Source organism: Lagopus leucura, unplaced genomic scaffold, assembly GCF_019238085.1.
Source record: "Lagopus leucura isolate 7727_CA_CO unplaced genomic scaffold, USGS_WTPT01 Super-Scaffold_100065, whole genome shotgun sequence".
NCBI lineage: Eukaryota > Metazoa > Chordata > Aves > Galliformes > Phasianidae > Lagopus > Lagopus leucura.
Genome location: NW_024962309.1, coordinates 589,524 through 615,761, shown reverse-complemented (window position 1 = coordinate 615,761; position 26,238 = coordinate 589,524). Strand labels below are relative to the sequence as shown.

Here is a 26,238-nt window from a genome sequence, read left to right as displayed (position 1 = left end):
ACAGCCCCCTGTCTTTCTTGTACTGGGTTCTCCAGCCCTGGACACAGCGCTCCAGATGGGCCCCCACGAGGGCAGAGTAGAGAGACTGCAGATGCCCCAAAATGAAAATTCAATGAAAAATGATGTAAACTGAAATTGGCCTGTAGAATTGAACTCCTGTGTGTGCAGCGAAGCAGAAAGAAGACATTAATGTGATTAGGTACTTCTTGTTGCTTATACAGTATGCATACTTCCCCTGACTTGACACGTAGGGCATTTTTAGGGTTTTAATTAATAGCTGTCTCTCTGGAGGTTGGTGGCCCTGCCTGTGGCAGTGGGGTTGGAACTTGATGATCCTTGTGGTCCCTTCTAGCCCAGCCTTTCTGTGATTCTGTGAAAACTAATAAAGGCAGAGTTGTTTTTCCATTTACCCAAGTTAGTGTAAAGGAATGTATCCTCTGATGAGGTAGTAAGTCTCTCATCCTTTTCTCTACTGAAAATTTGCCTTTATAGTTGTATACTGCTTCACTTTAAGAGTTGCTCCTTCTTTCTTACCTTTATCGCCACCTTTTTCATAGCAGCACAATGGTTGCGTATCACTTTCTAAATAAAAACCTGAAAGAAGAAACTCCATTTTCTTTATTTGTAGTGCTAAAATTTCGCTATACTCAAGACCTCATTAACAGTGGTTGCTATTGCCTCTTCCCAAGGGAATGAGTACCAACACATTGCTCTGTGTTTCACATCGACACGGTGAGGTTTTATGCCTTATCCAAACACATACTGTATGTGTTGTCCTCCCAGCTTGTTTGCAAAAAAAAAAAAAAAAAGTAAAAAGAAAAAGTGAGGATGTGGAACTTTTAAAAAGGGACAGCAAACTTCTGCCATAACTTACTTTGATTAATAGCTGGCTCAAGGAAAGTATTTTGCAGAGATTTTACAAATTGAAAAGTGTTTGTTTCTGAATATCAGCAACATTTCATGACTGCATTATAGCAGCTGTGTCATGAAGTGATGCATTCCATTGATTATCCCCTTCTGGACAGAAAATGAAATAAAATAACCCAGGCCATTTCTTTGATGGTGAATGGGCACAATAATGAGTTTGTTTCGTTTTCAGGATGTGTGTTTGTCGTGTTTGAAAGGTATTATAATGCTGTGTTTAGAAGTTAGGAATTATAGCTAGAGTGAAGTTATGATTCAGCTCTGCTGACTCCAAATGCTTAATTAAAAGTCAAGGCAGAGAAGTAATAATTTGTCAGAATTATAAAAGGATTCATCTTCTAGGCAGTTGGAGGTCAAAGATCCTACCCTTGCTGAATAAGAAGGAGCTTGGTTTAGTGATCACTGATTCAACGTCATTTAAATGTTCAAAATATAATGGAATGTAATGGTACATAAATTCTCCAAGGAGAAAATAAAGTCTATATCTATGTCTATATTTTATACCCTGAATGTTCAGCAGTTTGACAAGGACATGGATGAAGTTATCTTACGCCAGTGGCAGCGGAACATTGATGAAGAGCCTAGTAGTAATTATGAATTGGCAGCTGCCAACAGGATGTGGGAGTCCTCTCATCTCATCTGCTTGTGCTGCCCATCTCTGTAACTAACTGGTTAATATTCCTCCTCTGCAACCGAACATCAGCTCTGTTATTAACTGCTGGATAAAGGAGAGTCTTGTTCTGTTTTTTTTTTTTTTTTTTTTTTTTTGCTTTGGAGTTGTAGAATTTTAAACTGAAAAGAAAACCCAACATATTTTTAATTAAAAAGCTATTTAGTACTTTAGTCAGATCATTTCCATAAACAATTGTTATCAAAGAATCGGAATTGAGGATGGGAGGCAGGAGAATGGTGTCTTGTCTGTTGGTGCTGTTTTGGCAAGAATTTCTTAACAACTTCACAGTCATTTATCATACCTTAACCTGGTGCATACACTTCACAATTTCCTCCCTCTGCTGTTTGGTCACAGCTCTGTAGGAATGCAGTGTTCTTGTTAATTCCAAAATCCTTAAGCACTTGAAGGTTTCTCATAATTTTGGGATGTTAGGGGTGACTGCAGGAGGATGGGAGGATGCTCTGCAAAAAAATAGTTCGTTAAGTTACATAGTTAATGCAGCATCTCCATCACTGGATCTTCTTGCAGGGAGAGAACTTTCAACATTTTCATTTGGAATTTTTCTTGTTGACATTAAGTCCTTTCATTATAGTAACAGAAAATGAGCGCCTTCTGACTTCAGTGTTCTATTTCCAATGACTTAAGAGGTTCTTTCGCTGTTTCAGTTATTAATTCCTTAGGATAATTTCAATGAAAACAGTGTATTTACGTAGGATATTTCTTTTATTCACGTTCTGTAGATGAGTACCAACCGGCTCCATGGACCACAACTCAGAATCTTAACCTTATTATTTATACTTGATTCTTATTTAAAATGTTTAGTAGTCCAGCCGTGATTAGTGTCTTACTGTGCCTTCAGTAGAAATAAGCATCTCCTGGAAGCATCTATAATTAAATAAAAGGGAAAAGGAATAGCAAGGAGTGTTTTTTAGAGACTTTGAAGAATGGCATCAGCCCAAATCTGCTACGTGCACTCTCACAAAGCCAACACAAGACACAGACTGAATATCTGTATTCTAAGAGCTAATCCCGAAGCAAATCCCAAGTTTCAGGGTACCAAAATTCTGCTTGATGCATTAATACTGAAAGAAACGGTATAAAGTGAACCGCCGTAAAAGCATTTCATCTTCTGTAATTAATTCCAGGCTTGCTCAGTATTCTTCTGTTCCCTCATTTGGCTGCAAGTTCACAATGAAGGCAACAAATTGCGTGTTGCCAAAGTAACGATGGCAACAAATAATGAGGAGCAGTTGGCAATCAGAGATATACGTAATAAATCATGTGGAGTAGTTTAAGAAAATACTTGAAAATGGAACCTTCATATGGATAATTTATTAAAAGAAGATAGAAATAGTAAAATTAGGCTGGAATTTCTCAAGATGCCCAACGTGGTATTTAGATCCCGCTGTAATTCCATATGCATGCAACGCATTTCTCCTGTCTCTCTTTTCCTTTAAGAAAATCCCATTGCTTAAGTTTCTGCTATTTATGTTTTGTTCTGTCTGCTTTTAGAGCTTATCCTATAAATAAACTCTTGGCTACAAGAAATCAGGCTCCAAAATGCTTAAATTCTCAGAAACCATCAATCATGCATTTCAGCAAACATGGGAAGACAGTGGTATATTTGCAAGAAGAATTGTTGGATGAATTATGAAGCTGAACTTACTTGGAGCACTTCGGTACCTTCAGCAAAAAGTATGTGGATACAAAACCAGAGCATTATTTTTAATATCACAAATCTCATGATTATTTAAGAGTTACTTAACAACTCCAGCAAGTTCCCGATGCCAATTAGAAACCTTTCTTCCTGTAGTTACTGTACTCATTTGAGTTCATTTGATCTGCTGCACTGGTTGGCGGTTTCCTATTAATTCTTCTTCAGGGTGAGGCATTTGGAGTCTGCAAAACAACTTTGAGACTGTTTTGCTAGTCTGCCCTGACCATCTACCTGCTGGCCCACCTTGCTGCTTGTAGGAGTAGTGCACACCACTCTCCTTTGATGAGATTTCTGCTGTTCCTCTGCGATGGAGCAGGCTCAAGCCTGGGAGGAGTGAGCTCTTAAAGTTAAGCACGTGCTTAAGTGCTTTGCTGGATCACTGCCTTGATCTATTGATGTTCTCAGTGCAATTTGCAGTAGCTATAATTGCCTTCCCATGTTTTCAGTGGCTGCACAACATTAAATCTCCATGGACTGTCCTCCCAGCTCCAGTGCATCACTGCTGCTTCTCAGCAATGCTCCCTAATGCTTTGAAGGTTACTGCACAAGAAGCTGTCTTGTTTGATGAGGAATCAGATGCCTCAGAAAAGTTTATGTGGCTGCTGACATCTCAGGTGGCAAAGGAACAGGTGAGAAGTTGAGTACATGTTGTGGACCAGTCTCTTCACCCCATGCTGGGATGGAGTACAGTGCAGCCTTTTGCCTTGATTCCATGAAGAGCTGTGGATTGGGATTTTTTATTTAGTTTATTGCTTCCCCCTGCCCCCTTCTGCACAAAAGAGGTTCCCCAAATTAGTGACATATGCTTCATGCAGTTCCCTGTAACAGCAGAACCACAGCCCAGTGCTGGAGCAGTGCTTCGCTCTGTGCTGCCTCCACGTGCACAGCCCTCTGTTCCTGTAAAGGTTGCAATTTTTTCTTCAAGAAAACACTTTGCATTCTTTTACTCTATAGTACAGGAGCCCTGGTAGTCTAACAGCAACATTAAAGCTTTAAATAATCCTAGGCTTTATCTGGGGAATGTGAATAAGTGGCTTAAGCAGTGTAACTGGCGTCGGTTGAATCAATCTCTTGTAAAATACAACTAGAATCAATTGTACAGAAACTTTGATATTTTTTGCAGTGCCACAGTGGGATTCTTGTTAGCATCTGGCAGTGAATGGAGGTACCCTACGAGGTCAATAAAGCAGGCTGAGATGTCCTGTTAGCAAATAAATAGCTTGCCAAACAAAAATTGTTGGCGTTTATGAAGGAAACTTTCTTAAATTATGAATGGTTGTAAGGCTATTACAGGCAGTGTGTTATAAATTAAACAGATGTTAGCCTCCGCTCTTCTACCTTCTCTGTATTCAGAAACCAGCCTTTCAGAAGGGGAACTTGTGCACTTCTTGGCAAAACATAATTATTAGAAGAATTTTCATTACCAAATGAAAATGTAATCAATCATCCAGGCTGAGTGGTATTTTCCTTTAATCTGTATCAGAGTAAGAGCTGTAAAGAGAGTTGAGTATTTCTGTTCAGCTTTTGTTGTATTGCTCATCACAGTATTTGAGTGCATCTCAATGGTGTATTAATTAGGATGACTGACAGCCCTGTCGTGTGGCTGCTTTTCCCCAAAAGCAGCGATGCACACGGCAAAGTGTTTTCTGTTCTTGTTTCTTCTTATGTCATATTGCTTTGCTTTTTATTTTGTTCTTTTTCTAAAGGCAGGGTCAAAGCAGTGTACCTTTCACTTGGAGCACCAGCTGCTGAGGTTATTGCAGTGCACAGTTCCCATGGGATTTGGTGAACCAACTGCTTGAAATTAATTCCCCAACCTGCCCCAGCGCTCTGCTGTGCAGAGGAGCTGCAAGCTGTATTGAGACAGCAGAGCAGAAAGAGATATCTGCAGCTTAAAGTGAGAGATGGCCCAACTTGAATGCAAACAGTACATGGACGGGGGATATTTTTCTCAGCACACTGAGATTTTCTTGTGCTAATGACACTGATCATAGCTAGGAATGAAAGATAAAGGATCTGCTGGTCATAACCGTGTAATCTCTGAATTTAGTAATCTAAGAGATAAGTAACTGTTATTTTCTCTTTCATATAGAGGCAGTCTGCTGTTAAGTTTAATTCCAGAGTTCACTGTACGTTTTAAATATCAAGCATATTTCACAGTAACGTATGCTAGGAAAGGACTGGCAAATGCTATGTTAGCAAATAAAAGTGAGCCTCCTGAAAAAGGTGGGGGGATGTGGTGGAAGGTCAGGAAATGAAATGGAGTGGGCTGGATGTTTCCTGGAATGAAAAGAGAATGCAGCAGAAACTAGACGAAGCAAATTTAGCTTTGGTTTTCAGATTAAGGAGCCCGTATGGGTAACCCATTACATTCAACTGCTGCTGCTGTGTCAGCCAATTTTCTGCTTGCTGTGCCAGAGTACAGGTTTCCCATTCAAAGAAATATACTTCCAACTTTCCTTGTGATTTCTTGGAATTAATAGCCAACTTGGTAAATCTTTTGTAGGAGGCACAGTGTATGCAGCTCAGCTTCAGGTAATCCTTTAGTGTATTGCAATTTCTATCATTTTTGTTTGCTTGAGTTTTTTGTTGTTAATTTGCTGGCTTTTTTAAGAGAAAGAAAAAAAAGAAAGGCACCTTCATTTTTAAGGGGGAGTTAAGCTTTACTTGTGGGATGCAACGGCCTTGAAGAGAAAGATTAATAATGTGCTTTGTGCATGGGAAGTGGGAAGTTGGAGAATCTTAGGTTTATTAAGCTCTGTTAATATTATTTAGTATAGAAAGGAGAAGTAGCTTAGGCATTAGGTTGCTTTGACTTTCCCTTAGTGCTTAAAAGTGGATTGGAGAAATGAATTCCATGCTTGTCTCCTTGAATCCAGAGTGTTGTGCATGCATCAGGTGTTTGGCTGAATGGCTGGACACCCAGACCAGGGAGGCAGGTGCAGAAGTGGATTGCTATTGGAATGACAACCAGGAGGCTTGGAAAAAACCCTGCTGTCACCAGCTGCTTTTTATGTGACCTTGGAAAGTAAATTCATCTTTGTTTTTTGCAGTCTGTTAACAAAGTATCAATATACAAATTAGGTTAATATCATCTGCTCATCTGTGCTTGTTCAACATCTACTGAACTGGAGCTTAGATTTTGCCTGAAACCTCCAGCTATTACCATTACAAAGCCATAATTTCCAACGATATTCCCAAGAATGATTGCATTGCTAAGGACTGCATATACTTTTTTGCTTATGGAAAACTGCATTGTGAAAATCACTCTTGGAAATATTATATTTGAATGAACCTTTCATGCTTTTCTCTTCCTGCTAACCATGCTGTATGATCCTTTCATAAATGCATCAAGCTTTATTTTGAAACCAGCAAATTCTGCTGAAAGACTTGGTGTTTAGGTGCTAGGAGGCAAATCTGAAAGCACTTCAGAGTGCCAGGTGTAAAGGACTGGACAAAAACTCTGAACAACTCAGAGTTTTTAAGTGCTCAACCAAAGGAAGTTGGGTTTTGCCTAGTGAAGTCTATAGTCCAGATGCTGGTTTGCACCAGCTCATGCCTGATCCCCAAACCAGTTGGTGAAAAACTCTTGGTATGGACAGGCTTTCCTTATGTTTCTGTTTTCCACCTTCTTTTTTTCTGGCCCCATCAACTGCCAATAAATTAGTAAATGTTCCTCCAGGGTGAGATGCTGGGAGAGTTGTGCTGTGCCATATTTCATTTTGTTTACTGTGGGATAAGGGGGCAGTAAAGTGAGGTTGTTCAGTCGTGTAGTTTCACCTCATCCTCTCTGAGAAGGGAGGAGAAATTTGTTATCTTTCCTAATGAAACTGAAAGCAAATATTTGGTTTCTTCTGATCTGGAGGTTGATTTTTATGTAGTCAGTTGGTAATGCATGTGGAGGAATTGTATAAAATTTTCAAGCATTTAAAGAGTAGGTTTCTAGAAAGTGAAATTAAACCAATTTTAGGGAAAAACTATAGGCTCGAGTGTAGTTGTATGTGTATATCTATTTATTAAGAAGTTTGAGAATCATGGGCATTTAGGATGAGGTGAGTTGTAAATGGCAATGCATGAAATTGCCTTGCATCAAATTTTCAGTTGGGCAGTTAAAAAAAAAAAAGAAAAAAAAAAGAATCAAATGTTATTGTTCCCATCTGATGAACAGAAAAAAATGCCAGGAAATCTGTTTGCCATTCAGCCCTGTTTACCAAGGAGTTGTCTACACTGTGTCCCTTTACCAGCCCTGCAGCTCCTCTGTGTTATCCTATGCACTCTGCAGTGTACCTTGGCAAGGCTCTGCTGATTTCAGTGCTGAAGATGCTAGCCCTAGGAAGCCACTAGGTAGAAGTACATATTTTACAGCTCATAAACTGAGGGGATTGTATTGCTCCAAGGACTGATAATAGGATGCAGCCCCATTCATTCTCAGCTCGCTGGCTGGAATTTAGCCCAGCCATGGATGAGGTACAACACATTGGCAGGGGCAGTATGAGGAAGCTGGGACCAATGATGCTCACACTGTACCTGCTTTGCAGATAAACAACACATCTATTTTCCCACTCTGCCAACTCAACACCTTCAACAGCTGCACTCAGGAAATAATCTGGAAATCGTCTATGTTTTATAAGCGTTGGGATTGCAGTATGAGCCAGGAGTTCTGCATCCAGCCCTGTATTTTGAGCAAACTAGCATTTGCAGCGTGCTTTGGGGAAAGGATGCTGCCCTTGTGGATTTATGTGTGAGTAGGAGAGAGACTGAAATCACAAGCTCCCTCTGTATGAAGCGATGTCGTTAAGCTGATACATGTAACACAGGATTGTGTACTAATAGACTGATGCTAGTAAAGGAAGAAAGCAGAAATGAGTGAGGATGCATCATAGCTTCATTCACACTGCAGTCTCTAGCTGCAGATGCATTGGCAGAAGAGATTAAGGCCTGCTAATGCACCAACAAGCTCTCTCATCATTTTCTTATCCAGTATGTTTGGTCAGGTGCCTATTGTATAGCTGCTCCTTCTTTATACTCATTCCAGTTTAAATGACCTGGATTAGTTGAAACAAATCTAAATAACAGGTTTGTTAGTCCTTATACTTGGACTGGAAAAAACCTTCCGTGTTCCATTAATGTCACAAATCCAAGCAGGATTTTGTGAGTGGGAGGTTATGGATGGATGGAGAGAGCTGAAATCGATACCCTCTGAGCCACTGTTCCACCCCAGAGGAACAGTTGTGCTTCTAGGAGAGCTACAAGCTCAGGTTCAAGAGCAACAGCTGCTTTGCAGTGTTCTGAATGCTTATTGCAAGGTGAAGACAAATTGTTCCTTGTGATGTCAAAGGGCGCCAGGTGTCTGTTAATCCATGCTGGTACAAAGGACTCCTACTGGAGCTTGAAGTGATGTTTTGCACTCTTTGCATGATGCTTTCACTCTAGAGAAGGCAAAGGCAAAAGCAGGATCCAGCTGACCAATGCATTTCTCAAGTCCAGACGAGAAGCAAGGTGGCAGCAGCAGCTAAATGTTCATTCCTCAGCCGATAAAGTCTGAAATTTGTTATCTCTTCTGTGCCTGCAGAACTTCCAACCAACCATAAAAAGTTCAGGGGTGTCAGAGTAAAGATCTATGCTCTAATCAAGAGGGATGTCTCCTCAGAGCTCTATTAGTTGCCAAGAAACTACTTTTGCAAAAGTGGAAATCTCTAACCACTCCTAAAATAATTGGCTGGATGGACACGGAGTGACCTAGCTGTGCTCAGAAAGATTTCCTGGAACAGATGATGAGATACCACCGTAAGGAGTGTGATGTAAATACACAGATAGATGTTGCCAACCAAATAGGGAGTCTAATTGGATTTAAATCCTTCTTGTATAGGAAAAGTAGCATGGATTCCTGGCTAACTGAATAGATATTGAGGAGTGCAGGTCCAGTGACTTCAGCTTTTTAACTCTCTCTCTGGACTATAATACTAGCAATTAATTCTCTACACTTTTAAAGAGAGTCTCACACTATATTGATCTTGTCTGTTTGGACTATAAATTCTTCAGTGCCTGTCTGTCATTAGGCATTTGCAGGGCAGGGTGGACCTCTCACATCATGTCATACAAATCATGCTGATGTGTATCAGAATTGATTCTTGTGATTTCAAGAACTTCTGTTCACATTTGCCCTTCCTTTCATGAAAGCAGGTGGTTAGTCAGCTCTCCCGCAGCTGGCTTAGCTGCAAAGGGAAGTGTTGACGGGGAGCATTTCATGCTTGAATGGAAGCAGAGCTAGGCTTTGGTATTTGGTTGTTTCTGTTTGTATTTGCATTGTTTAACGGGCCAGCTCACTGTAATTCTTCCAAACTTGCTCCTTTGGAATTCCATGGAGTTGCATCAGCTGAGAATCCCACCCTGTATGTGGGTATCTGGCAGCTGCAGCATCATGAACCTGAAACAGGAAAATAGAAGAGAATTCTCCAAGTGAAAGTTGTCTGGGGTAAACTGATTCCACCTCTCCAGGTAGCTGACACTCATTTTACATGAAAGATTCCTTTATTTGTAAAGGAAGTATCTGTATCTGAGACAGTCTGCTATTCTGTATTGACTTCCTGGGGTTGGGAGGAACGTCATGGTTTTTAATTCACTACTCCTTTCCTTTCCTGTGTTTACAGAAGCTTAAAATCAAACTTAACTGATCTCTGCCAAAATTCAGAATCTTAGAATCATAGAATAGTTTGAATTAAAAGGGATCTTTAAGATCATATAGTTCCAACCTGACTGCTGTAGGCAGGGACACCTCTCACTAGACCAGGTTGCTCAAAAATCCCAAAATGCTTTCTTTTTAATCCTATGATTTTGGGGAATCTGGAGTTTGGAGAGTTAATAGGTTTTATTATCTTGGATGTCTCCAGTCATCCCTCAACTACTGCCATGCTGATCTCTTGCCCTCGACTTTGTGGTGTATAGAGCCCCATTTTTTAAAAAGCAAAAGCAATTTTACTGTAGTCTCCATGATTTAAAGCTTTGTTCCATGCTAAAACACAAAAAAACTTCTCAAGATTTAGATGCTGTACCAGCTTTTACAGCATGGGGAATTCAGGCTCGTACTTCTAGCAGACTTTTGCTGCTGCTGTTGACCAAAGTTGCACAAGAAGTTTGTGTCAGTGAAGAGATGTGCTGGACTGGAAGTGGTTGGAGCTACCAAAGTGGTTGCACAAGCTGTAGAAGAGATCTCCAGCATCATGCCTTGACAGCTGCTGAGTCATTTAATTTAACGCCTCAGTCAAGGTCCTGATCGTCTGGAGAAGGCATTTGCTTGTAGTCAAATCCACTACAGTGATATTTTTTTAGTGCCATAGCATAAGCATTCAGAAGTGACCTAAAACTTGAGCAATCTGAACGTGAACATAAATAATTAAGTAATTATTTATAATTATTTAGTAATTATATTATTATATTAATTATATAAATAAATAATTCCCTCTTCCCCCCTCCCCCCTTACCATTGAAAGTTTTCCATACTAATAAAAATTAGCTTAGAAGAATTACTGAGTAATTTCAAGTACCATAAAGTAGCTGTTGTGAATAAAAAGTGTTGTAACTGCAGAGCCTCAGCCCAGTTTACGTAGGAATGAGTTGTTGTCATTAATTATCACTCTATTTTATAGTTATTGCCTGTAATTTCAGACTTTAAATATTCTAAAGCATAAACAATTCTAATTTAATTATGGTGTGAGAATTGTTGAAATTTGCATGCAGGGGAAGAAACCGTTAATAAAGTTTATTCAAAGAGAAACTTCTAATAACAGTTAGCATTTGCCTACATTTCTGTCATGGAATTAACCGTTCTTCCTTAGCTTAGGCCAATTATTTACAAAGAACAGTTGGCACAATCTGTATTAATCATTTAGAGATGCAGAAGACTAGAGAGCTGTCTGATCTGTCTGTACTGAGCAGCCACAAAAAACATTGCCCTGGTATTATTTCCTTGCATCGAGTTCATTTACCTGTTTGCACCCAAGTGCAGTGTAAGAAGAACTGCTTTGAGCTTTGGGATAATCCAAAACATGATTCTGTTGTGGAAAGTATTACGTGGTTTTCTGTTGAAAGGTTACATCTTTAGTATCGCAGAATGTTCTAGAGAGGGGTAAGATCATTCCTTGTGCGTTTTATGAACTTTTGGTTGTTCAAATGAGGCAAGCACAATAAGAATCGCTTCTAAGGGGATTGAGTGCATCCTCAGTGAGTTTGCAGATGGCACTGAGTTGAGAGGAAGTGTCAATCTGCCTGAGAGTAGGAAGGTCCTACAGAGAGACCTGGGCAGGCTGGTTGATGGGCTGAGACCAATTGCATTGAGGTTCAAGAAGACTAAGGGCCGGGTCCTGCAGTTTGGTCACAACAATGCCATGCATTGCTGCAGGCTTGGGGTAGAATGGCTGGAAGCCTGTGCAGAAGAAAAGGATCTGGGAGTGCTGGCTGACACTCAGCTGAACATGAGCCAGCAGTGTGCCCAGCTGGCCAAGAAGGTCGATGGCATCCTGGCTTGCATCAGCAATAGTGCAGCCAGCAGGAGCAGGAGGTGATCCTCCCTATGTACTGGCGCTGGTGAGGCCTCATCTTGAGTGCTGTGTCAGTGCTGGGCCCCTCACTGCAAGAGAGATATTGAAAACCTGGAGCGTGTTCAAAGAAGGGCAGTGGAGCTGTGAAGAGTCTGGAGCACAAGTCTTATGGGGAATATCTGAGGGAACTGGGATGTTTTAGTCTGCAGAAGTCTCAGAAGAGATCTCATATCTCTCTACAACTGTCTGAAAAGAAGTTGTGACGAGGAGGGGTTCTGCTCCCAGGTAACAGCAATAGGATGAGAGGTGATGGCCTTAAGTTGCACCAGGGGAGGTTTGGGTTGGATATTAAGAGCAGTTTCTTCTCAGAAAGAGTGACAGTGCATTGGCACAGGCTGCCCAGGGAGGTGAAGGAGTCACTGTCCCTGGAGGTGTTCAGGAACCATGGAGATGTGGCACTTAGAGGCATGGTCAGTTGGCAACCTTCATGACTGAGATGCTAAGAAAATGCTAGATAATGTTGAATTATATGTATGTAATAATGTTTAGATACATACAGTATTGGTTAAACATTCAATATATATAGAACTTCATAGAATAATGCTTAAATATTTACTGAAACAGTCCTTAGGATTTTACATCTATTTCCATCTCTTTTTCACTGAAATATTCCTGTTTCTCAGCACTCTATGTAGGTGACTATGAAGCTGGTTCATGGCTTGAATTATCTTGTTAAGAACAGTGTAGTGTCAGTCCCTTTCTTGTAGATATTTCTGAGATAATTTTCACCTCTGCAACTAATTTTGTGTCAAAGCTTGTACATGCATATGATACCTAACAGCTTTTGAATGGAAATGAACTTTAAGTGGCTATTAACACAAATTGGCTTTGAACCTATAATCTGCAGATAAAAGACCCTTTGAGCTGTCCGGGTCTTATAAGCAAACTTTCGCTCTGAATATAGATAAATGTAGAGAGTTATAAAATTTCAAATGCAATGACTAGGTTTATTTTTCTTAGGTTCTTGTTCATATCTCCTATTTCCAAGCTCATATGCTGGATTGATCTGAATTCAGGCCAAAATAATTTTGTGAATATGTTTGTGAGACTTGTCTGGGTACCAGCCATTGGTGTGATGCTTTGAGTTCTACCTGGGAGCTGTATAGAGATGGGTGGTAAGGCTCTGAGAGCTGTGGGTGCCCCGTCCCTGGAGGTGCCCAAGGCCAGGTTGGATGGGGCCCTGGGCAGCCTGAGCTGCTGGGAGGCAACCAGCCTATGGCAGGGGGTGGAACTGGATGAACTTTGAGGTCCTTCCAACCCAAACCATTCTGTGATTTTCTAATCTCTAATATGAATCTTTAGATCTGTGCCAAAGTGGTTGTCTGGTTCAGGTTGTTATTTGTATTGCAGGTCTGGCAACCGGAAAACATTCTGTATTCATTTATGTCAGTAGTGAGCCTTCTCCAACTTCACTGGCACTCAGATTGGCTCTCAGTGTGTAAACCATCCTGGTGTGGAGCTGTTTCAGTTTACTCTGAGATGAACTGATGCAGAGGCTTTTATGTTCTCACCCCTCTACCTAGGATACAGAGGAGTCTCACCCTGCACTAGAACCCTAATTCCTACAGCTGCATATTGAGCATCTGTTGATGAATATGCTGCAAGGCTGACTTCGAAAACAAAAGGCCAGCTGTGTGGTTGTAAGTGTTTAGCAGACACTGAACCAGCAGTGGGAACACCAGCAGTACATGACACAGAGCTGGGCTGCAGGGCTGGCTGTGCTATGAGCGCGTGGAGGTGGCAGTCACGTTTGGTTATACAGCATGAGGTCTGCTGCGTTCGTGTCACAGCATTCTGTTCCCAATCCTCTGCGAAAATGCACGCTCCTTAATTCCGCCTGGCTGGAGGGGACCTGCGGGTGCCTTCTTTGTAAAAGTAATATTGATCTTTGCTAATCACGTGTGGCCACATCATTGTAGCGCACCGCTGTGGATCGCTGCTGTGCATTTCTTGCAGACCAAACGAGGGGGGGCTGCTGGTGTCACACCAGCTTGACAGGATCAAGTGTCATTTTGTTGCCAAATGTTTTTTGGTTTTACTTTTTTTCTTTCCTTTTTTTCTGATGGAGGCAGGGTGGTTTCAAGGAAAGATCTAGCAGCCCATGTTTATTATTTGTATGTTCCTGCGATAAAAACTGAGCTGCCAAATTCAAGTGAGGAACAGAATTGCCCTGGAAATGAATATAGAAATTGTTTTTTGGGTGTCAGGTCAGTTGAGTTTCCTATCATACTTTTTCCATTACTCATTGTGTCATACAGTGTTATGCATTTAGCTAGCACTTGGTAGATAGGCAGTGTTATATATTAGTGTTACATACAAGCCGTGGTTGTGACAGCCCTTAATGTGATGATGGACCAGTATTTGTTTTTCAATATTCAGTACATTTTAAATACAAATCCATATCTGCTTTTATTTATTTATTCATTTTTTTTTTTAAACCAGCATGATGGTATGCTCAGAATCCCTTATTTAGGATTCAGTTCCTCTCTTAATCGGGTTTCTTTTCCTTTTGACATAAGGGGAAGTAATAACTGCTTGGACTTGATGACTGTCCATGGAGATATGTATAATGCTGTACCTGCTGCTCACATCTGGAACATTCAAAACTACTCATGTCCTGTCAGGCTTTGCTGATGTGACAGAAATGAGATTTATTCAGTTTGCTGCGTTCAGAAGTAGCTAGGTCAGATAGCATTAGACTTATCACATGTAAATAATCCACAACTCATTAATAGTTTACCCTGAGTGGAGGAGAGGAGGTATGTGTGGCTACAGTGCTGCATAATTATCAGAACTGCTTGCTGGTTCAGGAATGATGCAGTAAAAACTGCTTGGGCGTAGAAGCAAATGCTTTAGGCTGTGAATTCTCTAATGGGCATCTCATTGTCCTTTTTTAATTCATTAGGGTTTCATTTTGTGTATTATTTAAACTCTTAGGGCTCAGTATTTAACATGTTCAGTTCTTCTTATGGCCCAGTGAGGTGGTGGAGTCACTGACTCTGGAGGTGTTTAAGAAATGTTTTTATGTTGTACTGAGGGACATAGTTTAGTGGGAAATATTGGTGGTAGGTGGATGGTTGGACGGGATAATATCTTGGAGGTCTTTTCCAACCATGGTGATTCTATAATTGTATGACTCTAATAGGGGCCATAACCTCATAGGTGCATTTATGAACAAAGACAGCAAATTGAACAGCAACATGAGTGGAAATAGAATGAAAAGGAGTGAGGAACTCTTACAGTACCGGGGTTGAAGCAGCCAACTAAAATCCTTCGGTAGCATATCCAGGATTAAGTGAAGGGTCTGAACTGTACCGAGGAATGAAACTTTCATCTTAATTTCAGAACACTAGTAAGCTTTAAGCTCAAAACTTCTTAGCAAGAATAGTATGAAAAATCAACCGAGTGTTTTCAGTCACCGGGATGAATACACAGCAATTCTGTAGTAGAGGCATTAGTCAAAAGTTACTGTTATCTAGCACAAAGCGGGTTTGACAGAAACACGGGGCAGCTCGCCGGTTCGCTGCTTGCATCATCAATCATTTCTCCAGGTCCTTCACACCCAACGCAATGTCAGTGTAACCATTACAATGTAAATGTGGCTATGCAAATTCCCAGAACCCTTATTATCAAATTCATTAGAGCCGTCCAGCCGCTGTGTAAATGGTCCTGATTGATCTTCAGGTGCTGCTAAATAGTCACGTAGATTTTTCAACTTGGAAATATTGCAGGAATTCAACCTTGTCCCCAGAACGTGGCCTCTTCTTGTTGTTTGCTTTCTGCAGTATTTCATGCTCCCTTCCCAAAATGAATGCTTCAGCGTGGTTTTTATCCTTTCCAAAACAGGAAAAATCAATGCAAGAGCCCACAATAGAGAAACCACTGGCAATAAAGCAGGATATATGCATTTTGGATAGAGAGGACTGTCAATAAGAAAATTGATTTTTGTTTCGGATATGCAACAACAGCAACAAATTACAAGATTATGTATAGCACATTCATTTTTTCTCGCTTCTCACTTCATCTGTTCTTGACTGTCACTGTCAAACTTATTGTGTGAAGAGGCATGTCAAAGGAGCAAAGAAAGCCCATGAAAAATGTTCTGATTTAAGCACGCACATGCTTTCTTTCATGCTTTACATTCAAAAAAGAGAGACTGCCAAATATCTACTTTTTTTTTTTTTTTTTTTTTTTTTTTTTTTGGTCAACTTCTCTTTACAGTATTCAAAGACTCAGTGATTTTGGAAGAAAAGTTTGATGCTTTTTTTTTTTTTTCCTCCCCCAAAGCTATCATCAGCTGGAAACAAGGTTTTAATTAGCTGAACTAGTCAATATGGGAGAATAACACCGAGCAGCCTGGACTGTGATCCAGCACAGTGCTGCTGTTTCCCACTTGCTGTCTAAGCTCAGAGACAGTTGCAGGTGGTGATTCATATTAAACCTTGGGAGAGAACGTTAGATGAAGTATTATTCAGAATTCCTATCTCTTGGAGATCGACCTTTTCCAAGGTAAGGAAATCTAATTTGTTGAATTTATGTTGTTGCTAAAACAAGATAATGTTGTTTTAAAACAAAAATAGAAAAACCCCAAAGTTGTGCTTTTAGGAATTTCTAGAAGGCTTGAAATCAGTCTCTGAAAATCCTCTCAGCTCTCGCAGATCTCAGTCCGTGGGCTGTTAGAAAAGGGAGCTGGGAAGCAACGAACGACAGCAGTGGTGCTGAGGTTTTTAGCCAGAATACTTGCATAAGGAAAAGGTCACATCCCAGACAGGCTGATAATATTTTTGTGAGTGGATGTGCAGAAAGGAGGATTATAAATAGAGCTTACAGCAGCAGCGCAGAGCACGGTGATCAGGAACCAGGTCAGCACCCAACACCACAGGCACAGAAACCTGTCAGACCCACTCATCTTGCTAGCTGGCAAAAAGGTGCTAAATCATTGTATTTGGGAAGAAATAGGGAACACCTGAGCAAAGTTCACATTGTGAAAGGCTGCTGTGCCTGATGCAGACCTGGAGCAGCGCTCTCCTTCCTGCTGATTTAGCTGCTTTTTTCTTTTTCAATTTACAGACTGAGGCTGCTAAAAGGAGAGCTCCTCCCTTTGCTCTTGCTTATACTTGCTTCACGATTCCCATTTTTATTTTATTTTTTTTCTTCCATTTTTTGCATTATGAGATTCAATGTTCTGTGGAAGGAGTAGGTGAAGCAGCAGCTGGATGTGCCCGAGCTGCAATAAGTGTAAATAATTTTTGCTTTACTAGAAAATGATTGAGGGAGGAATTCCAAATGATCATTCAAATTATTGACACATGCTGGGGAGCTGTTTCACGTAAGGAAGGTTTTAGGTGTGGATCTGGTAGGGGATGGCAGCTGATGTATAAAGGAGAAGGGAATGGAGTGAAGGCTTTTTCTCCCTTTCCTTGTTGGAGTGGACTAAGCATTTCTCTGTCCTGCCCAACCAGAGCTGCAATGCAGCCAGGTGTAGGTATGTGTCTACTTAGGGATGAATCTTCTTCCACAGGATAACTCAAACACGGGTTCCAGTTCCTCTCAGGCTTTAAGAAATATTGCTGATAAATAGTTCAATCCAAAGTTGATTACAGACAACAAGAAGCGTGCTGTTGAAAACATCTATAGAGGAATCTTTCTCTATAAAATTTTGGCATTATTTCTTCAATGTTAATAAATTTATGAAATGCTTTCAGGTTTTTTTGTTTCGTTTTGTTTTTTAATTTCCTTCAAATTCAGTGAAACTCATCACCTGTGATAGAGCACGAATTATGACACCTGCACTCAGAGACATCGAGAAAGCTCATACAGAAGAGTTCCCATCCTAGAACCTCTTCTCCCAATCAGTAAAGACAATAAAAATAAGAAGCAGAGAGAGTTAATATTCTCTGTTTCCTTTTTTTCTTTTTTCCAGTTGGTACAAGTCTGGTTACTTGGAACATAAATACCTTGCTCTTCATTTTTAGGAGGAGGCTTAAGTTCGGGTAGCAAATCACTTGTCCAAAAAATGTGTGATGTTAGCAGAAGTTCCTGAGAGTCCTATAGCTTAGAGAGCTTGCTTCGATGTCGAGCAAGGGTGAAACAAAGCTCTGGATACCAGCATTTTCTGAAGACAGTATTGCTTCTCTGGGTTAGAAGTGCATATCCACTCGCTTTTGAAGGAATCATCCTATTTATGATGCTGTTTGTTTCCAAAAAGTGAGAAGTTCTTGCTTGTCTTACTTTGTTGTCCCTATTGCATTATTAGTGTTACTTGCAATGGGTCTTAAAGGCTTCCATATGCACAGTGCTGTATGAACACAGAGAGAAGAGTTGACCCCATCACAAAAAAATAACTCTAAAAATCCCTCCAGAGAACATCCTAAACAAAGAAATTGATGTTTAGTTCCAATGACATGGAGAATTGTTCGTGTCTGTATTTACATCTTCTGTATAGCTCAGAGTTTATCATTCACTGGGAAATGAGGTAGAAACAGACCCAGAGGACAAAATTGTTTATTTATGTAGTCCTAAAGAAATTTCTGGAGTGGGAAGTGAGTACCTTTTTTGTTAAACCATTCTGCTGGAGCACTACTGAGTTTTGGTTCTGCCCAAAACTCTGCTTTGGCTGCTTGAGGCTGATTCCTTCTGAGCATTACTTTTCTTAGTAGCTGGAGCAGAAGGCAAGTCGTCTGGTGTACATGAAGATGAATAGGGCTTCTTTATTAAAATATAAATAACAGCAAACATTTACATCTAAGCCTGTTTCCTCGACCAGTAAGGCTTTGCTGTGGGCTTCATTTTTGGCTTGAACCTTGGACATGAAGCCAAAGATGGCTTTTGTTTTGGAACTTTCCCATTTCTCACGGTATGCTTCTAATATATCCCACAGGAAGCTCTGTGACCCATCTTTATGCAGCACTGTGCCTTGGGTAGAGCAGGAAGGAAATTTCTGCCATTCCAGTTTTCACGCTGTAAGAGAGCGTTTGAAGCTGCAATGAGTTTTTATTGAAAGGCTCTATAAAATGAAACCCAGCATGCCAAACGTACCAAAATATTAGTTTAACTGCCTGTTTACAGTCCCTCCATAAAAGAAAAAATATAGTCTATAAAAAAGACCTCCTGAAGCAACATTTAGAATAATGGAGGAGGGAGAGTATTGTTTAAACAGATGCCATAAATTTAATATGGAAACATTATTGCCACCCAGGATTTTATTGATTGTATCTTTTCAAGTTACTTATCTAGAAATTTACTGTGTCTGTTTCCACTCTTAGTTAACTGAGATTTCCAGGAAAAAAAAAAAAAAGTTAATGAGTTATTAGCTAAGAAATGAAGGGGACAGGAAAGTGACGTAAAAAAAAATGGAGCATCAGGCACAAATCATGACACAATTGTCCTTTTGCCTTTTTTTTTAACATTCTAATGAGAAAAAATTAAGAGGAAGCAGCCTTTGTGACACAGCTATTTTTTTTTTTTCCATTTTTGTTTTTATTTTAAATTTTTATTGTTTTCCCCCAGTTGCAGCGCAGTGGCCTCAGTTCTCTACTGGGCGATGTATTCCCTCCAACCTCTGATTTCCCTTTCTCCATCCCGTTCTCAGAGCTCCCTGTCCCCATGATGAATCTCTCTCTTGGAGAAGGAATGCAGTATTTCCAGGCAAAGTGATGCTGGGATTCTTGTCCACTCTTCAATGGCAAGAAGAGCGTTCATTTGTCTTATTTGCTTTGTTTTTCACATCCAGGGCTTTGCTGGGTGCGTGCTCCACTCTTAATGATTGCTAGAAAGCAACACCTAGAGAAATTGTTGAGAGAATTGGTCAGTGTGTTTCTTGCATTCCTAAGAGCACTTGACTTTTGGCAGATCTCCAGCGAGAGGAGTCAGGAAGGATCCAGGACTGCTCTGTGACCAAGGTAAAGAATGAAAGGAAAGCCAACACAGCCCGGTGCCTGCCTGACCCTTCTGCACTGGTTCTCTTCAGGAAGGTATACCAAGAAACACTGATCTCAGCACTGGTTTTGCCCAGTAGGCTGCTGGCTGCCTTCTGGGGCATGAAAACACGTGGGAGCAGTGCTTCAGTGGTGCTGCCTGACGTTGGTGCTGGTGGGAGCAACCTCACAAAAATCAGCGTTGCTGTTCCTGTTTATGTCATCTTCATATATATTCTTACTCTTTCCTTCACCCTGCAACTTTTGTTGACATCTGTGCTATGTTATTGATTTGATGCAGTTACGTGTATAAAACTTCATAACTACTCATTGCTATCATCTTTTATTTTTAAGGAGTTAATGCAATATCTACTTCAGTAATTCTGTGCATTTGTTCAGGATGCTGTAATACAGCGTTGACTTGGGAAAAAGGATTATAGGTGTGTTCTTCCAACCTAAGGAAGACACAGAAGAGGAATAAAACATCTGGAGGTCCCTCTAATTCCATATTCACTTATGTAATGATCATCTCGTGCTATATCAGCATTTCTGAGCATCCTGAGTGTTTATTTCACTTGTTAGTTGTCTCAGCGATGGCAGCATTATTGGGCATACATTGTTTTTTATGGGTTTTAATGCAGTAAATAAGATCTCTTCACCTTACAAAGGGTAACTTTTCAGTTGCTCAGACCTTGAAGTTTCTTGGTAGGCTCCTAAGTGATGCACCTTTTGCATATAACCTAAAGGAGAAAGCTTTTCAGTCATCAGTTGTCTGGAAGGAGTTTGGTCCAAGGCTTGGGAAGACTGGCATGGTTGAATGTGGCATGATATAAATGAAGCTAGATTTCCTTGCTACGTGCAAACTGTACATGTAAATAATTTCCTTTGATCTCTAACGTCCCCTCCAACCTAGGCCATTCTATGATTCCTTGATGTTCTGAGCAAACTCCTCACACACTGTTGATTTCAGACCAAACATAATTGTTAAAAAAAAAATAAATGGAGAATGACTTCAAGTCATGACTTCAGTTCTAGTAAGCCTTCAGCTTCTCACATGCAGAAAAAAGTGCTGAATGAGTCATTTCCTGTGGTGGCTTTGTATGCGCTGAGCTTTGATATTAACTTTCATGTGAGGACAGGAAGTTACCTAGTTTGGAGAAATCTAATGACATCCTGTGTACCATTAGTGAGTCATGAGCTGCTGCTTTCCAGGGATCTAATGGTATGTGTACACTGAGAGCCAAACTTCAGACAGGCATGTTCTTCATCCATATTGTAATACAGTGACCTCTCTTTTCTTGCAGAAATAGATGCATGCTCCTTGAAGGATGAATCGTTGGGCAAAAAACCAGCAATCTCTCCAACTTGTAGAAGGCTTCTCCATATCTGTATTTTTAATTGTAAGTTTGTTCTTCGTTATTTATTTCTTCTGCTTGGCATTAAACACTCCCTTGGATATTCATTATGCTACTGTAAAAAATGAATTTAATTGATGAATGAAGTCCTGGTTTGCTGCCATTGCCTTTCCCTCTTCCAATTCAAGGCTTTTGGTCTGTAACAGATGCATAGCCAAAGGACTAAATTCATCCTCATTCACCAGTTCTCTCGCAGCCTGATAGCTGTCACTTCCATTGCCAGCCCGCATAAATGTTTCTAAAATTTTTAGGGTTTATATCATTTTCGACCTTGTAAACAAGGGATTTGGCTGTTAAAAGGAAAATATATGTAATGCATATGCAGTTATACCCACTTAGCAGCAGGGCACATAAAACAGAATCTGTTCTATCGAGGGGAATCATTAATTTCCTTTTACTTACGACTTCTCGTAGTCTGAAAAGCCATGGCTGAGTTTTATTCCATATACATCTTAAACATGAGCTTTGAGTGTATGTTTCATCAGCTAAAAATACATATTTTCTATTTTCTGGAGCAAAAATATGTCATAACAAAAATGTAAACAGAAAAATCTGAAATATTTTGAGACTTTTTCTTTCAACGCTTATGCTTCAGTACTTTCCTAACACTTTTATATCTATTTCAATTGAAGGCTTCTGTGAGAAACATGGTTTCTTCCTTACATCATTTTTTATATTATTTTGATATGTGTTTTACTATAATATAAACAATACTAACATGATCTTAAAGATTCAATATATGAAGGGTATATTTACATTATTTGTAGTGGCCTACCAACTCATTCTTTCCAGGACAGGCTTTATTTTGGATCTTTTTGAAAAGCAGCCTTATTCTAAATATTTAGTATACAGAGATAAAGGGAAATCCGTTTTGCTATTGGAAAAAAGAATTTTTTTTTAGGATATGTAGTTCAGAACTCATCTTTTTCTTTGTTCATTACAGTCTTTGATGCTTGAATGGATATTGTTCCATCCTTTGCTCTTTTTCTTTCTCTCTTGCTCTCTTCTCAGATGTGCAAGATATAAAAATTTTAGTATCTAATACATGTAGTAGCTCAGGTGAACTATGTTGACCTTTTTAGTATTCCATATTTTGATTACCTGCTTATTCTTTCCCTACTGGAGGATTAGTGAGATTTTGAGCAAAAGAATGCAATGAACAGGCGAAATAAACATCATGATGTATAGGTCAGAAAAGTACAACAAAAGCTACTGGTACAATTTGCGAAATATAGGAGGTGTCCAAATACTTGATATCTTCTTTTATCAACTTGGTGTGGAGAACAGCAGCTAAGAAGGAATAGACTGCTAGGGAAGGACAGCAAAAATGATGAAGAGGATTGAGGGCTTGATTCATAAGGGGAGATTAAAGTGATAAAGTATGTATGGCTTGACTAAACAACTGTTAAGGATAGGCTATAAAAGTTATCTGAGAGCAGTTGAAAGGTATGTGCACCCACAGGGAGAGGGTTGTGTAGGGTGCTCTAAGGGGATATATCTTTGAGTGGGGGATAAAACACCATAAAGGAAAATGGGAGAGGAATAATTCAGACAAAATGCGGGAGGTTCAACTGCGCTATTGACTATTTGTCCCTTTCCTGGAGTGAGAGTGGTGTTAAGATCTTCCTCTATGGCTCCTGATGAGATACTACAGCATTGGTTTTGGCTTCCAAGCTGCAGGTATTGGCTTACTGCCTGCAGAGTTCACACAGGTAGGGATGGAGAAGTCAGCTTGGTTCATCCCATGCTCTCTCTTGGTGTAGAATAGTAAATGGAAGCCGTAAATTATCGCTTCTCTCCTGAACAAGGCTTTTTTTTTTTTTTTTTTTAAATCCTTTTGGAGAAAACAGCTTAGACAACATTGTGTGCGGAATCACGGGCCAAGAGAACAGGCGTTAGCATGAAATATTCACTGGCCTGGGCTTTGTATTTCTGCTTTGAAGTTACATGATGCTATTCCATAGCTTACTGCCTTTTGACACAGTAGCCTGACAGTGCTGAGATGCACAACGAGCCTGCTGAATTTACCTGGGGGCAATGAGGAGATGCCTGCAAAGCAGGGCAGGCTGTGCTGGGGGGGGGGCTCAGCTGGGCATGCGAAGCCCACTGGTACACAGCAGCACTTGGACCTGTTTGTGCTGCCTAGCAGTGTGAATTCAGATTGGTTTTTCCTGCTGAAAAGCTGTGAATACAGGGCGTGTAGGTGGTGATCTGAGCAGTTAGCACAGATGCAATCGTATACCCATTTGCTATTTCCACCTGCAACACCTGTGTTTGTGGATGTTACCAGCCCACTTGCTCTCACTTGGGATAGAGAAAAGCTGTATGCTGCCAGCTTTGCACAGGTAGGCAGCAGCACATTCTGTATCTAGCCCTGTCTTAGTGAAAAGGTGGGTAATTATATTAAAAAGTGAGATTAACAGTTTGAAAGGCATTTAAGTGTGCTGCATGTTGTGCTTTCCACAAGCCTGCAATTTAGGTACAGAAAATCACTTTGGATATGCTGGATTTATTAGCAGTTGATTCTAATGCAAATGTTTGGGAACACGGAGCTCTAAAAATACATCAGTTTGCTTAGTGTATTTTTGCCTCCACTGTAAGTAAATAAACCGAGAAGGAATGCACAAGACAGATTTTCATGTTACCCACTGGGGTGCCTCCTTATTAACTGTTGTCCTTAGGAAAGCCTCGGACTGCAAAGTGGTAATACAAAACAACTGTCTGCTTTATGCATTGTGTTGAAGTGGAGGATTTAGGGAGAGATAAACTCTGTGTAGATCATCCGCAGCATGAACTCCCTCCCTGGGGGTGTGCAAGGTTAAAGCTCCAGAGGCAGTGGAGCAGCCTCGCTCTGTACCAGCAGATAGATGGGCCCTTGTCCTGTTTTTTCTTCTTTTTTTTTTTTTTCCAGTGGATTTTATTTTTTTTATTCTAATGATAAGACTAAGCTGACAAAACAGAAAAGCTCAAAGGTACTTCCCACACACTCATCCTTCAAAGATCATTTTTTATCCTTCCTTCTCCTTCAAGGTAATTTGTGACTGTCTTTTTAATAGGAAGAAAACTTTCTGTTACCTGCAGCACATTTGCAGCTCCAGAAGCATAAATAGCTCCTTAAATTGTATATTTCTCATTGTTTGCATTATGTGAATTGTTTTTGCCTTAAGGTTTTTTTTTGTTTGTTTTTTGTTTTACTTGGCAGAAACTAAAAAGTCTAAATTCAGCCCTATTTACTTTTGTCAACTTATTTTTTGGATCTGGTAGGAAGGTATAAAGTGAGAACTTGGTTTAGAGCTGAGTGGGTGGTATTGTGCTTACCCAGGGGAGAAAAGTGCAACACCTGCAAGGAAAGCTGTCTGCTTTGCAGTAGGTGCTTCATCTGATAATAACATGAAGGTTGTGGCTTTTTTTGGAATCACTCTTTGAGCCCCAGTGGGACAGCAAAAAGAAAGGGAAGGGCAAGCAAAGCGGAGGGCGAAAAATGGTGTGGCACCATTTTTTTCCCACCTGAGAAAATGGGCTTGTGTGCAAAATGGGCGAATGTGGCTGAATGGAGCGCTTCAGGAAAATGCCAGCGTGATGCTACTGCAAGCTGCTTCTTCTAGGGTTCATCTCTCCATCATCAACACTGACAAAGTGTCTTTTTGTGGTCCTGTAGTGCACTGTGCTTTGAAGGAGATGCCTGCTTTTCCGTGAAATAAAAACTTATTTGTTTCAGCTGTCTTTCAGACTGTATTTTCTACTTTGCAGCAGCCTGTCAGGGTGATGTTCACCTCAGCGTTTTGTCTGCAGTCTGCTTTGCAAAAACAGTATTCCTTCCTGTTATGTGCCTTCTTCAGTTCCAGTTCTGCAAAAGCTCTCAGACAGTGGCACGTCACTGCAAGGATAATTTCCAGTCTTTATTAGTCCACATGCTCAGCACTGGGCAGATGCTCCTCTTTAATGCTTTGCAAAAGGCAGATCAGAAGTACCTGGTGAGATGATGCAGAACTTGTAATTATGTTTTGTGTGTTCACCTCTGATGGAGTACAGTGCAGATCCAGAGTACTGTAGGAATATTTTGCTGCCCACCTGTCCTCTGCTGTAAGAGCATTACACAGTGAGGGTGCATCCTTCCAGCATGGAATGACTTATAATGAAACCAGCACCCCGGATGTTGCTGCGTTTCTTTAAGCATACTTAAAAACTCAATCTTTTGTTCTCTTTGACAGCATCATCCTCAGAAACTGGCAGGGAAGGAAGAAATTCTCTTCCATGAGCTGAGAACAGTGTTCTGGGTGGCTTGCTGACTTGGCTACAGGGCGTTTATTAGGAGGTTTGCTTTGTGTAGAATGCATGAGCCTCCAGCAGCTTTTCATAGATGTAAAACATGGAAATGAGAGAATCTTAGCTTTATATTTTGTTTGTTTGTTTTCCCCCCTGAAAATAACTTTTGAAAATGAGGCACGATTTACAGGACTGCTTTTGGGATTCCGGCTGGAAAAAGCATGGCTGTATTTATGTTTGGACCTCAGGGGGCAAGACACTTAGCTCAGCTGCAGTAAATCACTTGATGCCAGCACCTGATCTCAGCCCCACAGATTGACTATGGCCACGACTGGCATGACACTCAGCAATTGTGGGTCTTAACCTTCGTATTTCATCTGCTAACCTCGCGCTGTGCACTCGGCCTCCATCAGTTTATTCCTCCATTTCTTCTCCAAGGCATGGGCCAGCAGCTTAAGGGGACCACGATTTGTGCTGCTGTGTCTTGGAGTCTTTTGGTGTCTTTCAAAGATGCCAGTGACTCTTACTCTGTCAGAACAAAAATGCAAAACTTGCAGGCGTTCTTAGCGTGAAGTCATGTGGGGTATGCATTTGGCACTAAACTCCTGGGTAGTTGCTTTTCTTGCACATCAAAAGCACATCTCTGTATGGCATGGTTTACTTTAAAGACCTTCACTACAGTTTTTATGTAGCATTGATATTTAATTTTAACTCTGCTATGTTGTACAGT

At 40.5% G+C, this 26,238-nt stretch overlaps 1 protein-coding gene across 15 annotated transcripts in view; it reads left to right on the top strand.

Moving 5' to 3' along the window:
- LRRTM4 (leucine rich repeat transmembrane neuronal 4) overlaps window positions 1–26,238 on the top strand; it is a 419,106-nt gene that overhangs the window by 43,209 nt on the left and 349,659 nt on the right. For 9 of the 15 annotated variants that reach the window (XM_042886905.1, XM_042886904.1, XM_042886900.1 and 6 more), the window contains 2 exons: window positions 19,763–19,812; window positions 21,132–21,227. The exons of 1 other annotated variant lie outside the window; for it this stretch is intronic. The gene's annotated coding sequence lies outside the window, so the exon portion shown is untranslated. Of the gene's footprint in view, window positions 1–16,220; window positions 16,421–19,762; window positions 19,885–21,131; window positions 21,228–26,238 lie in introns of those variants that run through there. 5 more of the 15 variants (XM_042886901.1, XM_042886894.1, XM_042886893.1 and 2 more) reach the window with 3 other exon arrangements.